The sequence below is a fragment of the Protopterus annectens genome, chromosome 1.part1 (genome assembly GCF_019279795.1).
Source record: "Protopterus annectens isolate FY-2018-M chromosome 1.part1, PAN1.0, whole genome shotgun sequence".
In the NCBI taxonomy this organism is placed as follows: domain Eukaryota; kingdom Metazoa; phylum Chordata; order Ceratodontiformes; family Protopteridae; genus Protopterus; species Protopterus annectens.
The window spans coordinates 917,123,966-917,141,062 of NC_056726.1; positions in this window are offsets into that span (position 1 = coordinate 917,123,966).

Genomic DNA, 17,097 nt, shown 5'->3' on the forward strand with positions numbered 1-17,097 from the left:
CATTTATTTGTGATAATATCCATTGCTATGGATGTGACAGCTGCAGTCAATACACAGCTCTGTAGACTGTCTAGTATGATAAACAGAGGTCTGAATCTGGTAACATCTATCTGTCGGATAACTATGTTAGGCAGGAGTGACTTAAGCAAAGAAAGCATTTATGGCACAGTCAGAGGCCCCACAGTTTTAAGACATCATACGTTATACTCCAAGATAGGGGATCCATACCCTTTACAATAAGAAAGTGCTGTAAGCCCTTCAAGTGTGTTTGTCATAACATACACTGCATGCCGGCTTTTGTGGCATCAAAGGTTGATAGGCAGCTTCTTGATATCTGTCCTGGCATGTGTTTGAGACTGACAAGATGTAAGTATTGAGTATGTCATTAATTGCCGACAGGTATAAATTTCCAAATAATAATGCTCTGTATTGCATGTTTTTATCCAAATATTTATATATTAGTTTAATTCTTTTCTTCACATTGAAGAGCTTTGTAGGACATGAGGGCTTACATAACATTTCTTACTGTATGGCCTAATGCAAGATCATCAAAAAGTGTGATTGGTTTTGTATTAGGATACTTTCTTGCATATTTGTGTTGTTTACATGCTGTTATGGCAGTGTTTACTATAATTTCTTGTGAGTATAGCCAGTATAATCATGTAGTAGATATGTTCCATTTATGAATGGAGAATTATTGAAAAATCATCAGATCTGTGTTGTCATTTGCCACTTGTGTATTTTCAGTGTTATTATATTACTCTTAAGGATGTACATGAATATATAAACACATGTCTAATACATGCTTGTTAAATGACAAAAAATTGCAAAACATGCCCCTTTCTGATGTGCATGACACAACAGCTATAGGGCTCATTTCTTCTTGCTTATACATGTTGAAGTGAAGAATACAGCAGTACAACTGGTTATCATACATACGTTCCCTGTATATACATGTCATATTCAATAGCTGCAGTCTATGTCAATAATCCGTAATGTATCCACTGTTCCTGTTGTTAACTCAGCATATTTAGAACATTATTATCACATTTATTCTCATTTGTTACAATGCTACTTTATGTCCCTCTGACATTCTTTGTTAGCATATCTGTTTTTACTAAAATTGTTTTATTTTAAACATAAATATAATGAAAAATTGTTTACAATTTAACTAATAAATTACTTAACTATATACAATATTTACATTAAGCCTGACTGTAATAGATTAAGATGGCAACACAACTAAATATAATTAAAAATCAAAGTACATTGTTTGTGAGTAATCAGGAAGAGTAATTCTGAATGTAAGGTATCCATCAATGTCAAAACTTTCCTCCATGGGTTATTAGTTAATGGCTTAGGAAATGTTCTTAGTTCTTTAATTTTGGTTTCCATTACTGCAGATTTCTTCAGTAGACATAGAAATTCTTCCATGGTGGGCACTGTATTGGAATTCCATCTCCTTGTTATACATTTCCTAGCTATTGCTAGTATTGTCCATAGTAAATGATGATCATTTTTCTTTAAATTAGAACTCTTAATTACATTCAATAAAATTAAAGGTTTGGTCAAAACAAATGACTCTGTATATATTGCTTGTAAAAATGTGTTAATCCCATTCCAATATGTTTTAATATTGGAACAATCATAAAAAATATGAGACCGGTCTGCATTAGTTGATGATTGACACCTCCAACATAACACATTACTAGAAGAGTTGATTTTTGAAATTTTATCAGGAGTTAAGAAGGACCTATGCAGATATTTCCAATTAAATATCCTCCAATATTGTAAATAGGATGTTAATTTAACTGAAAGCAAGATGTTTGATTTATCTTCTGCCAATAAAGAAGACAAAATACATTTAGTTATGTATTGTCAAAAAGTTGGTTTAGGAGCTGTTTTATAATCAGTTATTACTCTATATAAATATGATAACTGCTTCTGTATAATGGCATTATTGTAAATAATTTCAAACAGCCAAATTATAAATTTTGGAGGACTTTTAAATGATGAATTATTTGTTATTCTACATAGGTTCTTAGAATATGTTAAAACACTCTACAATAATAACCAGTCGTGAGATGTCAAATCATAGGCTGACAATAAATATTGTGTTTCCAAAACTTGTTGATTTTTTTATGCATTGGAACCAACATATTAAATTCCTATGTTCTCAGGAAGTTAAAATCTCTTTGTGCATCCTGTCAGAGAAATTCCTTGTAATACTGAATGGGATTAAAAATACAAACCAAAGCTTTATGTCTACATTCATATATATGAATTTCCTGAAGACATCAAAAACCTAATTTATTAGATTTAATTTGGTAGGTTTTATTATATTATATTGTAAGTTTATACTCAAATAATATCAGATTCTATTTTCTTTATCTGATGCTAGAAGTTTTTTTAATAATGTATTTTCATTCATTAATATGATTGAATGTAACCATTTCCAAAAAGAGGAATAATTAAGATTTATCCAGTCTATTACAGTTTTAAGTATAGAAGTTCTTATGTAAGAATCAATGTCTGGAAATTTTAATCTTCCTTGCTCCAAATGTCTAATGTGGTGAGAATATGCAACTCTGTTTTTTTGAGATACCATAAAAATCTTAACAGGATTGATATAACTTCCTTAAGAAATTTTGATTCCAGGAAATAATAAGAGAGCCTGAGCTACATACATTACATTAGGAAGTAAGACCATTTTTATCATTTGTAAGCTATCTTCAAATGTTATGAACATATTGTTTCATTTAGCCACTAGTAATTTAATTAGATATATAACTTTGGAATAATTGGTATCTAGAATTTCTGTCATGTTCTCACATAAATCAATCCCCAAAGTGTTTAATGTTGAAACTAGGTGTCCAATAATGTGATTTCTAGTTACTAGCGTATCTGTTTTTAGTTGTGTGCATGGGTCAAAAATTGTGAATAGGATTAATTATTATTAAATCAATATGGAAGAATGTATGGTTAAAATGTTTCTTTGCAACATAAGCACATTAGACTGTAGTACTTGAGTACACTTTTCCATTTCCCCTCACCTCTTACTTATGTTTGCAGTAATACTACTGCTTTCTGTGTACAGTCTTCTCATTTAACATCTCCTGCGTCTTAATCCATTTAATTGACTTACCCTTAGTTCATGTAATGAATCCTAGGGAATAGGTTCATAAGTTCATAGGTGTGTACTAGGCTAATGACCCTGGAGCCTTTACAAGCCTAGCCCATAGAAGTGCCCTGGGATTGTGCCACCCGATGTTAGTTCCCAGTGCCTCTATCAAGATGCCTCTCTGTCTGGCATTTGACATTCCCTTTAAAAAATAAGAGTATGTTTGTTACATTAATAATGATTGTTTTGTAAATGTGTTTCTTTCAGCAGGTGTTAGTAAAAAAAAAACAATATTTACTCAAATTCAAAAAAAAAAAAACTTACACTATAAATATTCATATATAATTTAATCAACACATGATTTGACTCCAAAGCATTTAAAATCTTGATAGTTCACTATTCAAAACAATGATATGCCTAAGGTCAAAAAGCTCAAAACAATATATTTTTTGCAGTAGGCAGGACCCCTGTACATCTCAATATAGGGAAAAGTCCCCAATCCAGAAATATATATGCATATATATTTAAAATTGTCTCGTGAATTATCAAAAAACTCAAAAGATTAAACTCAAAGAGTGATTTTCTTAGAGTTAAGCTAAACAGATTGAAATAAGATTATTTTTTGCAGTGGGGTAAACCACCATGCACCGCCCCACACCCCATGCTATATTTGCCAACTCAAAGATTGCCCAACAGTGGGGAAAGAGCAAATTCCCAGACCTCAGTGAACCACAATCTTGCACACAAAGCAGCTGGAAGGCTTTAAAACAAGGAAAAAAGAACACTTGCTCTTTTGAACATTTGCTTTTCAGGATGTATCTGAAATGCCAAATGGTCAAATCTATGAATGGAAAAGATCAATATAAAAGTTTGAAAAGAATGTGTCGACAAGAGGTTTAGGGGGAACTGTTTTTTTTTTCCTTTTCCCACTGCAGTGTGATCTCAGAGTTCAGAGTCAGTATATATAAGCAGGGTATGTGGATTCAAATACAATTTACAACAAATCTCATAGAATCAAAAAAAAAAAACAAAAACAAACAAAATCTATACCTTTCCTGTAGTGGGGGCAAGCCCCTTTACACCATACACCCTCTGCTAATTATATACTCCAACTCTATCATCACCCAACAGTGAGGAAAGTGTACATTTTCCAATCACTGCTGTACTGTAAGCTCACACTAAAAAAAAGCCAGTACATGGGATCAGCTGATTTTTGAACAGCTGAACTGGCTTTTTTTTCATTTAGAAAGTTGCCACTTCAGTGGGTTGAAGGGAACCCATACACACACACACACACACACACACACACACACACACACACACACACACACACACACACACACACACACACACACACACACACACACATATATATATATATATACATAAATATATATATATATATATATATATATATATATATATATATATTGATGCACAAACAGGTAGATGACCATACCTCTCAACTGTACAGATTTTCGCAGAATGTCCAGATTTTTGCCTTATATTTTTGGTCCATTTTTCATAAAATTGTGGCTTTCTGGCAAATTAGGGGCACATCATTAAAGACTGACCCATCAGAAAATTCATGCTAATGCAAAATCTGTTATTCAATCAACTTTCTAAGTTTGTAAGAACAATATTTAAAAATTGTCCCTATTTGTACCACTTTTTTATGGCCTTGTCCAGATTTCTTACTGTAAGACAGTGGTTCCCAAACTTTTTCGATTCTCGGCTCCCTTGTTGAATCCAGGTTTTCCCAAGGCGCCTCCCCCCATCAAATTCTAACAAGTATACTTTGCAAAATAATATTTTTTTTTTTATTAAAAGGGTTCGTTAGGTAAAAATAAATAACACACAGATTTAAGATCACAAAAACTGTAATTGTAATTGAACAAATTAATAACACAGGTGCACAAAAACATACATTTTAATTCAACTGGCCAGAATTTCGTAAAATGTCCAGATTTTTATATTTGTTCTACTTCAGATCAAATTTATAGTATTCTGGGGTGGGTTTGTCATTATAGCTTACAAAACCACTCCATGCTGCATGAACAAAAATGCTCAGAAATAGTTGCATTGATAAAAAAAAACAATATTACCTCACAAAGTCTGCTTTTTTTACCAAATTTAAAGCACTTTTTGTTAAAATACCACATTTCTTCTCCCATTAGAGACATCTGACTTTTCAAAACAAATTTTTTTCTTTTTATTTATTTTAGTTAAACTATGTTGACTGGCTAAAACAATGAGTAAAAAGGTCACACATAAAAACAATTACTGCAAAATATCCCAACTAACAAACTAAAACAATAAGTAAAAAGGTAACACAGAAAAACAATCGGCTAAAAAAAACAAACTGAAAAACTATGTTAACTGGGTTAGTCCCACTAGGCCAATGGCCTTTTTTTCCAGGGGAGACCAGATGTTGTATTCATACTGATTACGGGAAATTTGGCCAGGGCCCAAGGGAACTTCCCCTATTCTTTTCAATAAGTGCTGTGAAATCTCTTACACTCACCTAAGCTGCCATCAAGCCAGGCAAACGGGGCCTCAGTTTAAGATCTATTTTTCTGGCCTGCCTTGAGACAACAGATTTATACAATTTCATACAGCCTCAAAATTACAAAAAGAAACAAAAAACAGATAAACACAATTTTGTTTTCAATGGACAGAGATGCCAAGGCCACATACAGCTCCTTTGCATTTATAGATGGCCACATGAATCAGTAATTAACCTCAATACACAGTTTGCACCAAAAAGAAATAACAAAAGATAGCATGTTTTCACAGTATTTTGAAGCTTTTGTGAGACAATATATGCACTTATAGAAAACTGCAGATTTAATGGATTAAAGATCAGCAAGTAAGAGACAAAACTGTGATTGGGTTGGTTGATTTTGGAAATATCACAAAAGGTACAACTTGAAGTTAATCCATCTTTAGAAACAACAATACGAATAGAGGATGACAGGTATGCTCTCTGGCTAAGTGCAAGGCATCTGGACAAAGCTAAAAAATTATGGGGAAGGATAGCGCCCCCAAATAAGGGCAATTTTTAAATACTTCTCTTATAAACTTAGAAAACTGCTAAAGTAATAAGTTGCCAATTAACATGCATTTTCAGAAGGATATGAAGTCTGAAACTAAAAAGTATGTCATTATTTAGTGCCTTCAATCTTCACTAATTTGCCAGAAAAAATGCAAATTTTATGAAGAACAGACCTAAAATACGAGGCAAAAATCTGGGCATTCTGCAAAAACATGTACAGCTGGTAACCCCTCCAATTAATGTATAAAATTAATTGGCCACTGACAAATGATAAGTTTCTCAGGATATGAGGCTACTGAATAGAGTTCAAAAAGAGCTACAAATATATGTGGAACAAAGTGGAATGGAGTTGACCAAATACTAGAGGTACGGGTTTTGTTGTCACTAGAGCTCATAAGAGATAAGGATGGCATATTATAGCCACACAGGTCTATAATGGGATATAGGGTGTTAGGCGGGGGCACAAGCTGTACAAGGGTATGGACAGCAGACTGTGCAGACCAGCTAGTCCCATGATCAGTTAAAGTACTTTATTTTGACAGAGACTTAGTAATTTTGCAAACAGAATCCATCACAGGCAAGACAAACAAAATTAAGTATCATTTTCCACTGGAATTACTTATTTTCATTATACTGCGAAGGTTTACTGTACTATTAATTGTTTTTCTGCACTTTTGTAGAGTTTAATGTTGCATTTCAAATTGCTGTAAGGGCTGGTGTTCTGCACTGAAATACATTGTATCTAGTGATTCTTAATGAGTAATAGGAATCTGTTTGTGGTTCCTTAACACTTGGACTCCAAACTAGTCATTTTAAATTAAGAGAGTCAAAGTCTGCACTCTTCTGGCAGGAAAGGGCTAATTTCACCTATATGAGCTGGAAATTGCAGGTAAAAAAGCTTATTGTGTCCTTATCTGGTTGGCCTTGAGGCACAGTTAGTGCAAAACTTTCTTTTTTCTGATTGTATATAAGGCTCGCATTTGTGCAAATCTGCTCTTTGCTCAGTGGAGGTCCCTTGTATATTTTCCATCACCAGAAGTTGAATTCCCTATAAAAAAACACCTCGGAACTTTAGCACAGCAAAGTCTCACATTACACATGGGGCAATTAATTTGAGTAGTGAGCAACATTTATGCTTTTAATTAGGACTACTTAGGTCTACATTACCTTCTTATAGCACCCAGAACTATCGTTGCTTAGAGTGCATCTGGTTTGCGCATTGGGCAGCATTGTCAGTTAGATTAGCTGCAGATTACGCCAAGTAAGCACTCATCCCTCACCTGGTTACAAACCTCCCTCCACTTCTAACCTTTGAAAAGTACACATTAGGACATACAACCATGGATGGGCACTTTCCTGCTATCTCTGCACCTAGCTTTCTGGCTATAGCAATTGCCTTATGTATGCTGACAACCACTTAACTCTTAAACAGACAAATATAGTACATGAGAGATGTAGTTATACATTGACAGTGGAGGCTAGACTCTCACATACACACACAAAACACAAAAGCAGGTTATCAGCAAATCACACACACACACACACACACACACACACACACACACACACACACACACACACACACACACACACACACACACACACACACACACCTCTGACCACACCCACAAAAGACCATAGGTTCATAGGTTGGTACTAGGCTATCTGCCCTAGGGCATATACAAGCCTAGCCATAACAATTCCCTGGCTATTTCTTCCCACAGTATTTACTTCCCTGGACCAATGTTTCGTAGGGCAACTGACGTGATGCCCGGGGTGAATTTCCTATCTCCCATGTAATCATCAAGGTTCCTTTTTAAGAGGGCCAAAGGGGTGCTCTGCTTGACATGTATGGGCAGTCTATTCCAGAGTCTGAGGACTCTCTGGGTCAGGAACTTATCCCTCCAGCATGCTTTGTTCATTGTGATGACAAGGTTTAGATCCCTGGAGTGTGTGTCTCTGAGGGATTGGGATTTCAAGTGTAGCATGTCCAATAGCTCTGGGTTTGACATGGCCTTGTATGTTAAGCAGAGATTGCCTCTGAGTAGACAATATGCAACAGAGTATAGGTAGAGTTTTTTTAGATGGTCAGCATAGGGCATCTGCTTTAGGCCTATGATTCTTTTAGTGAGGTATTTCTGAGGCCTTTCCAGTTGTTGCAGATGTCTTGAGAGGTACATACCAAATAGGGCACCAGACACATAGACCCACATATGCCGAGGTTCTCACATGTAACTTAACCAAACCTCAAAGGCTTCTCAGATGCAGTTTTCAGAAACTCCACATGCACAAAAACAAGACAATTTCCATCATAACACATAAATCCACATCTCATTGTGTCTCAGCTACCAAGCCCATAAGTCAAAACACTACACAGTTCAATACTCTGGTCATAGGAGACTCCATTTTAAGACATACTGATGTCCCTATTACCAGGTTGAATAAGGAGAAGTTTACAATTAGTTGCCTGCCAGAAGCCAGGATTTTCCAGATCACACAAGCACTCAGGTCACTTACTCCTAAGTACCAGTATGACTCATTCGTAGTCCACATGGGTAGGAATGATTTGAGACATACCTCCTTGGCGTATATGAAGAGAGACATGATTGAGTTCTCAGAATGTGTGTCCCAGGTAGGTCGGAGCCTAGCACTGAGTATCATTCTATTATCTCCAAGATTGATGCCACAATACTAACAGGAAATGATTGACTTTAATAATTGACTTAGTTACTGGTGTCATCCCAAAGGGGTCAAATACTCGACAGCCTGGGAGAACATGGTTGACAGACCACATTGCTGTCACCTGTAAGCTTACAGATATTAGCAAGCATATTATCCACCCCTATAGTGCCTTTTTAGGCATTGCCAAACAATCAAACCTTCCAATATAACAAAGACTACTCAGGACAAGCTAAAGGTGTTACTGCTCAATGCTAGGAATCTCGGCAAGAAATTGCATTCCCTAGAAGCTCTCCTCACCCTGGAGAATGCTGATATCTGTGCAGTTACAGAAACATGGTTTAAAACCATGGAAAGCACTCCGGCAGTGCATGGCTGTAATTCCTTTCATACATTCTGCCCACATACTGAATGCGAAAGAGCAAAAGGCAGAGGTGTATCTATCTACATAAAGGATAAGCACACCTCAAGACTGGTCAAATGATATGACATGCTTGAGTTACTCCATGTCCAACTAACCATGGGAAAAATCCATTACCATATTGTTGCTAGGTACAGGTGCCCCATAATGAACCAGGAAATCCATACATCATACCTGAAATTACTAGAATCACTCACCATTCAGCCCAATACCATATTCATGGGTGATTTTAACTACACCTCCATTGATTGAGAGGCATACACGACCACTAACATGCAGGTCCAAAGATTTCTTGACTTTGTAAATTCAAATGCCTTGGAGCAGGTAGTCTGCACTCCCACTAGGGGAACAAAAATCCTACATCTGGTACTCACAAATATAGCAGAGTGCTGCACCCCCCAAGTGTGATGTCCACACTGGTGAAATCAGATCACAAAGTGGTCTTCCATGAAATTAAGGTGAAACTAGTGTCCCCATCAAACCCCAAAACATTAAGAACATTACTAAGGCAAACTATCTCCTATTATGTGATGGCATAGCTGGTTTCCAAACTCCCCTAAATCCAGAAAACAGAGAAGTCTCTGCAGACATGTACATAAAAGCCCTGTATGGCCATATAAACAACTGCATAGAAAAGGCAGTACCAGACTGAAATAAACCCAGGTCAAACCGCAAAATCAAGCTACCCAGGTGGACCCCTGGTATTAATAGGTTGTACAACAACAGAAAGAAAATCCTGTTGAGAGATAAGAACGAATGTACACAACACGGCACAAAGTTCCTTATTAGTCTAAACGAGCAAATCCGGAAACTAGTGAAGTCTTTGAAAGTAGACTTTGAGGTAAAAATAGCCTCCAATGCTAGGGACAACCATAAGGCAATTTTCAGTTATGTCCTCATTCTTAAGGGCAACACCTACCAACGTGCAGATTTAGTTGTAGATGGCCTCACCTATACTCAGCGAGAAGATTTAGCAAATTTATTGGCCGATAAAGTCAGCTCAGATTTCACCTCCCCATCACCCCCAGTTCTTCCCTAAGTACTACCCTCCATTACCCCTCCCCCCAATTATAACCAAAGACCTGGTTGCCACTGTGCTCTCTAAAGCTAAAAACATGGCTTCAAAGGGGTCTGACACTATACTAGATTACCTCTTAAACTACTTGAATCAGGACCTGTCAGGCCATTAGCATCTCCATTTAACCACAGCCTCTGGAATGGCTTTGTCCTACTAGAGTGGAGGACAGCAGCAGTCATCCTGCTGCATAAAGCGGGGGGCCATCAACTGACCCAGGAAATTACAGAGTCATAAGTTTAACTAGTCTTATATGTAAAGCCATGGAAAGAATAATCATGGAGCTGATAAATAACAACACAGGAAACCTTCAAACACTGGACCCGACCCAATTCGGCTTTGTCAGGGCAAGCTATGCATACTAAATCTGGTGGAATTCTTTGAGAAACTCACTAAGGCCATGGATGAGGGTAAAACAGTACACATCTCCTTCCTTGACTTGGCCAAGGCATTTGACACAATTCTCCATTCAGGTATTATAAATGAACTCACAAAACTGCTTATAAATCCCTATGCCACCATACTGATAGTCAATTGACAGGACACGTGTGGTTAAAGTAGGTGAATCCAGATCCAGCAAGTGGCCAGTTACTAGTGGTGTGCCACAGGGCTTAGGGCTGGGACCACTCCTGTTTGGAATATACTTTTCTATAGTCAAGGCTAATGTGGAAGGCCTCTGGATGACAAAGTTTGCCAGTGACAGCAAGCTGGAGGCAATCAATGGATCCCTCAATGACGTAGATATCTTTCAGGAGGAACTAAATGAGACAAATGATTGGTACCAGAGCCACAGCCTATAAATAAGTATGAGAAAATGCAATATTGTACCCTTTGGGAAATCCCTGTAAGTTACAACAATAATAGCACGCCCATAAGAGTAGACAGAGGTATACATACCCAGTCACACATGGTACCATCACAACTTCAAATCATACACATACTCACACAAAGACATACTCGGAGGCTCTGGTCAAAAATTTACCAAAACAGCAGAGGCCACCAAAGCAGACACCCAAACAACTACCACCTCACGACCCAACACATGCAACACATAGACCACACAGTCAGAGTGTCAAACAGTCACAGCCCTTAGCCAAAACAAATGCCAGACACACTTGTCATTGGTGATTCCATAGTCAGGCACACTGACGTCCCGCTCACCAGACTGAGTAAGGAGAAGGTCACAGTAAGCTGCCTGTCGGGCGCTAGAATCCGCCACATAACGCAAGCACTCAGGTCTCTCAACAGCAGGTACAAGTACTCAGTCATTGTCCACGCTGGTGTCAACGACCTGAGACGCACCTCCTGGACTACATGAAAAGGGACGCCGAGGAGCTCTCTGATTATGTAGCCCAGGCAGGTATGACCCTGACCTTGAGCAGTATCCTACCTTCACCTAGAATGATGCCACAATACAGTGATAAGATGATCAGCTTTAATAATTGGCTTAAATTCTGGTGTCATTCAAGGGATCCAATGTCTGTCTGCCTGGGATGACATGCTGGACAAGCCACGCTGGGCTTGCACCTGTCACCCCTGGCAAGGCTTCAGATGGCAAAGGGCTCTGCCACCCCCATAGTGCCTTTTTAGGCAAGGCTCAAATTCTAAACCTACCACCCTAGAACACCAAAAGGAAAAAACTAAGGGTAATGCTGCTCAATGCCAGAAGTCTCAATCTCAAGATGCACGACTCGAGGCCCTTCTCAATATGGAGAACATCGATGTCTGTGCTGTGACAGAAACCTGGTTCAAGGCTCCTGAGAGCACCCCAGCACTAACAGGTTTCACCTCATATCACCCGCCCCAAAATCCGACAACACCAAGAAGGAGGGGTGTCCATATTCATAAAGGACACCCACACCTCAAGGTTGGTGGCAACGACGATGCATCGGAGACCATCCAGGTGCAATTAACCATAGGCAAGACTGCTCTGCAATTTGTAGCATGTTACAGCCCTCTCAAACTCAGGAACCTCACATGGCCTTCCTGAAAACATTGGAGGATAAATGTATCTCCAAACACCATCATACTAGGTGACTTCAACTACCCTAATATAGACTGGGAACACTACTCAAGCCCGAACACTCTAACCCAAAGATTCCTGGAGTTCATAAACTCAAATGCCATGGAACAACTAGTCACCATCCCCACAAGAGGTGAAAACATACTTGATCTCATCATCACGAATGGGATCAAATGTTCAACACCCGAAGTATACCTCACTGGTGAGATCAGATCATAAACTAATCTCGCTGGAGGTCCTCATCCGCCCCCACCTGAAACAAAAAGACCACAGTGAAAACTTCTCAAAGCCGATTTCACACTTCTAAAACTAGTGTGGTCTTTAAGGCCCCCCCTGAGCCAGTGGTAAACATTACTCAAACCGTGGTAAACATTACTCAAACCGCTGAATCACTTACAAATGCCTTCTACCAGCACCTACAGGACTGCATGGATCAGGCAATCCCAAACAAAACTAAGACTCTCTGTAAAAGGCGAAGCGTCCAGTCTGGTGGACCCCAGCCATAAACAAGCTCTACAACAAAGGAGGAAGCTACTACAAGATAGAGCAAAATCCTTGAAAGGTAAGACACCTTTGATCATTATAAAAAAACTAAGAGCTCTCATAAAATCATCCAAGGCAAATTTTGAGAGAAAAAAGGACTCTAAAGACAATCATAAGGCCTTCTTTAGCTATGTTAGAAACCTAGGAGGAAACTCCCAGATATGCTCAGAATTAGTTCAAAATGATGTGAAAATTACTGAACCTACACACATTGCTAACATACTGGCTGACAGGTTCAGTGCAAACTTCTCCCCCTCCCCAAAAGGAGAGATATCTATTCCAGAGGATTGTAGCCCCCAAACGCCTCCAACGCCCAGGTGAGAACTGCCCTCACTAAGGCAAAAACACAGCATCCATGGGACCGGATGGTGTCCCCTGTGTGCTTCATGAACTCAACGAGGAATTAAACCCACAGTTAGGACAGCTGTTTAATCTTAGCCTCACCTCAGGATACATACCAGAGTGGCGACTGTGGTCCCACTTCATAAGGGCGGTGCCTCCACAGACCCTGGAAATTACCGCCCCATTAGCTTGACAAGCCTTATCTGCAAAGCCATGGAGAGGATCATAATGGAACTCATAAATAAAGACATAGGGAACTTGCAGACTTTGGATCCAACCCAGTTTGGCTTTGTCAAAGGCAGATCCTGCCTCTTAAACTTGGTTGACTTTTTGAGACAGTCACCAAGGCCATTGATGAGGGAAAGGCAGTCCATACAGCCTACCTCGACCTGGCAAAGGCCTTCGACACAATACCCCACTCAGGTATCATCGAAAACTCATCAGCTTGAATGTAAACCCATACATCACAAGATGGGTTGCAAACTGGCTAAGCGACAGAACCCACAGGGTCAGAGTTGCTGGAGCCATGTCAGACTCAAAGCCTGTCACAAGTGGTGTCCCACAGGGCTCAGTCCTGGGTCCACTCTTGTTCGGCATCTACTTTTCTGAAGTACAAGCAAACACAGGAGGGTTATGGCTGACAAAGTTTGCAGATGACTGCAAACTGGGCCATAGTCGAAAACACATCTGACACAGATATCCTCCAGAAGGGCCTCACAGAAACGGATAACTGGTGCCAGAGCCATGGCCTGAAGTTAAACGCCAAAAATGCATAGTCATACCTTCGGAAAAACAAGGTTACCCCTAGCTACCATATAGGTGACAATCCACTGAGCACAGAAAAGTCATCAGGGATCTGGGGACCCAAGTTGACAGTAGTCTTTCGTTTGACACTCATGTTGCTAAAGTAGTTAGGAAAACCTTCTATATCGCCCACCTGATCATGAAGGGATTCACATCTAGATCCCCTGTACTCATCACTCATTAGACCTATGATTGAGTACAATGCCCCGCTCGCACATGTATCTGACCAGACACCTGATGCAGCTTGAAAGGCCCCAAAAGTTCCTCACCAAAAGGATAAAGGGTCTCAAAAATATGTCTTATGCTGCCCGACTGAAAGAACTCCAGCTTTATTCAGTCTCATACCGCTTGCTCAGAGGTGACCTGTGCCTGACATATAAGGCCATGTCAAACCCAGATTTGATGAATATGCTTCACCTCAAAAAATCTAGATCCCTCAGAACCACAAGGGCGGGAGACTTAAACCTTGACACGGTTATAAATAGAACGTGCTGGAGGGACAGATTCATCACCCAGAGACTCCCTATGCTGTGGAACAAAATCCCGGTACATGTGAGGCAGAGCACCTGGCCTTGTTCAAGAGGAATCTTGACCAATGGATGGGAGATCGCAGATATACCCCAGGGATTACTTCAGTGTCACTGCTTGACAGAGGCACAGAAAAATGATAGGCATAGTTTTTATTCAAACTAAAGGGGTGGCGAAAGCCACATAACTATGGGCTAGGCTTATAAATGCCCTTGGGCAGATAGCCTAGTATGAACCTATGAACCTATGAACCTATGAGATCTAGGTGCAGAGATAGATAGCATCCTGAACTTTGAGCACCATATATCCACAGTGGTGAGGAATTCCTTCTATGTGGCACAACTTATAAGTAAAGGTATGGAATCCAGATCCAAGGAAATTATAGCACTGCTGTATTTAGCCCTTATTAGATGAACAATCAAGTACAATGCGCCATTTGGCATGTACTTGACTAAGCACGTACAACAGCTGGAGTGACCTCAGAGATTCCTCACAAAGAAAATACAGGTTGTAAGCAACATGCCCTATGTGGATAGACTGAAAGCGCTATCCCTTTACTCTGTCTCCTACTGACTATTAAGGGGTGACTTATACCTAACCTATAAGTCACTCACAAATCCAGCCCTGATGGAGCTGCTACACATCCACAAGACAAACAGCACAAGGGTCACATGAGCTAGGGATCTATACTTATTCAGTGCCTCAAACAAAACATGCTGGAGACACAGATGTGTGTCTCAAAGTCTGCCCCTTCTTTGTAACTGGCTTCCTATTCACATTAAGCAGAGCCCTTCCAGGTCCCTCTTCAAATGCAGTTTGGATCAATGAATGGAGAATTGCAAAATCACACCTGGGGTAGTGTCTATGTCCCTTATGGACAGAGACAATCTGTAAAATACTCAAAGCACAGGCACAAACCTACGCCATTCTCTTGCCCTTAGTGGCCACGTATTGGGTATAATTGGGTCATATTGCTAGGCTTGTTAGCGGAAGAACACCACACATACTCTAGATGTTGGAAATTCAACTTGTATTTTTGTTATGATTGCTTTTGTTGTCTTTGCCTCGGTTGTCCAGATTGGGAATGAAAAGGGCCCACAGACTGGTTAACTTACCCAGTTAAGAAATGTAATAAGTAAATAAATAAATAAAGTGGACCAGCACATAAGCTACAATATGACGTGTGTGAGGATGACCCTTTGAAACCTCAAGTTACATGATCCAGAAAAAAACGAAACACAAAACACAAATTCCCAAAATACCAAAAGGACAAAATCTAAAATAATCACTGCTGGTTGCATGCTTAGAGAAGTCACACTGCCAGCGATTTCATATGTAAAACAGCATTCAGCATTATTTTTCTCAGCATCTTATGATATGGGTATTTGACTCTCAAGTCATTTGTTCTTGGCCAATTGTAGATTCATTATATGGAACACATGTGACAAATGGTGAAGTCTATGCAGGGCAGAAGTGTAATACATACAAAGCAATGACATTATTGTTTCATTTTCTTCTGTTAGTAGAGCCTAGCAATAATGTCAAAAACATCTAGAAGTCTAGCCCACCTTTCCCAGACACACATGTATGCTGTTTATCATCTCTCATCTTCAGTATACGTAGCTATATAATGCTCTGAACAGGTTTGTTCTTCTCTTTGACATTAGGCAATACAGAGACTGTTGAGAAGTGATATTCTTGTCACTTGTTTATTTGATGCATCCTAAATAAAGGAAAACATGAAGTTCATTCCTAGTCTGCAGTTTAACCAGGCACTGTTGTTTCTTTTAATTTCCATTTGGTCTTCACATATGAAAGCTATGAACTAACTTTAGACATGATATTTTACTATTTAAGGAAGACTTTTCATTGCAACCCTTGTCCTCCCGCCATATAAAGATAACATGACGAGAAAAATAATCACACTTATTTGAGTGTGTGTGAGTGTGTGTGTGTGTGTGTGTGTGTGTGTGTGTGTGTGTGTGTGTGTGTGTGTGTGTGTGTGTGTGTGTGTGTGTGTGTGTGTGTGTGTGTGTGTGTGTGTGTGTGTGTGTGTGTGTGCACAAGCACATGTGCCGGCACATGTATGTGTTTTTATTCGTGAGCTGCAGAAATGTTTATTTTTTTAAATATATTTGTGCAGACTATTGTAGCAATAAATTTCAGTGAGCTGAAACAGCAGTGCTATTCTGCAGAGAAACAGCGAGCAAAAAAAAAAATAAAATAAAAATAACAAGAAAACTGCCTCTTGTCTGGGTTGATGTGCTCTCACTAGTGTTTCTTTACACACAGTCTATCTAGGTCTCTGGAGTCTGTTTCCTGAGACAGAAAGTTTGTGTTTTATTGTTTTTTTTGGAGATGAGGTAATGCATGTGAGTCATTTCTTAATGGGGCACGACCACAGGGAACAGAAACACGTGGCTTGCCAGCACTGCAGCTAACTTCAGATTTTTTTTTCCAAAAGATTCCCTTCACAAGTCGAAGGGTCTTCTCTGGGGATTTCAGT